Genomic DNA, 919 nt, shown 5'->3' on the forward strand with positions numbered 1-919 from the left:
TCTGTTCCTTGATGATAAACTGCTAATATATAAAGTAAAATATACTCTTCTTCTGTTCCTTGATGATAAACTGCTAATATATAAAGTAAAATATACTCTTCTTCTGTTCCTTGATGATAACTGCTGACATATGAAGTAAAATATACTCTTCTTCTGTTCCTTGATGATAAACTGCTAATATATGGAGTAAAATATACTCTTCTTCTGTTCCTTGATGATGATATATGGAGTAAAATATACTCTTCTTCTGTTCCTTGATGATGAACTGCTAATATATAAAGTAAAATAAGAAGAGTATATTTTACTCCATATATTAGCAGTTTATCATCAAGGAGCAGAAGAAGAGTATATTTTACTCCATATATTAGCAGTTTATCATCAAGGAGCAGAAGAAGAGTATATTTTACTCCATATATTAGCAGTTCATCATCAAGGAACAGAATAAGAGTATATTTTACTTTATATATTAGAAGTTTATCATCAAGGAACAGAAGAAGAGTATATTTTACTTTATATATTAACAGTTCATCATCAAGGAACAGAAGAAGAATATATTTTACTTCATATATTAGCAGTTCATCATCAAGGAACAGAAGAAGAGTATATTTTACTTCATATGTCATCATCAAGGAACAGAAGAAGAGTATATTTTACTTTATATATTAGCAGTTCATCATCAAGGAACAGAAGAAGAGTATATTTTACTCCATATATTAGCAGTTCATCATCAAGGAACAGAAGAAGAGTATATTTTACTTCATATATTAGCAGTTTATCATCAAGGAACAGAAGAAGAGTATATTTTACTCCCTATATTAGCAGTTCATCATCAAGGAACAGAAGAAGAGTATATTTTACTTCATATATTAGCAGTTCATCATCAAGGAGCAGAAGAAGAGTATCCTGTTCCTTGATGATG

Source organism: Limulus polyphemus, unplaced genomic scaffold (assembly GCF_000517525.1).
Source record: "Limulus polyphemus unplaced genomic scaffold, Limulus_polyphemus-2.1.2 Scaffold3830, whole genome shotgun sequence".
NCBI classification, from domain to species: domain Eukaryota; kingdom Metazoa; phylum Arthropoda; class Merostomata; order Xiphosura; family Limulidae; genus Limulus; species Limulus polyphemus.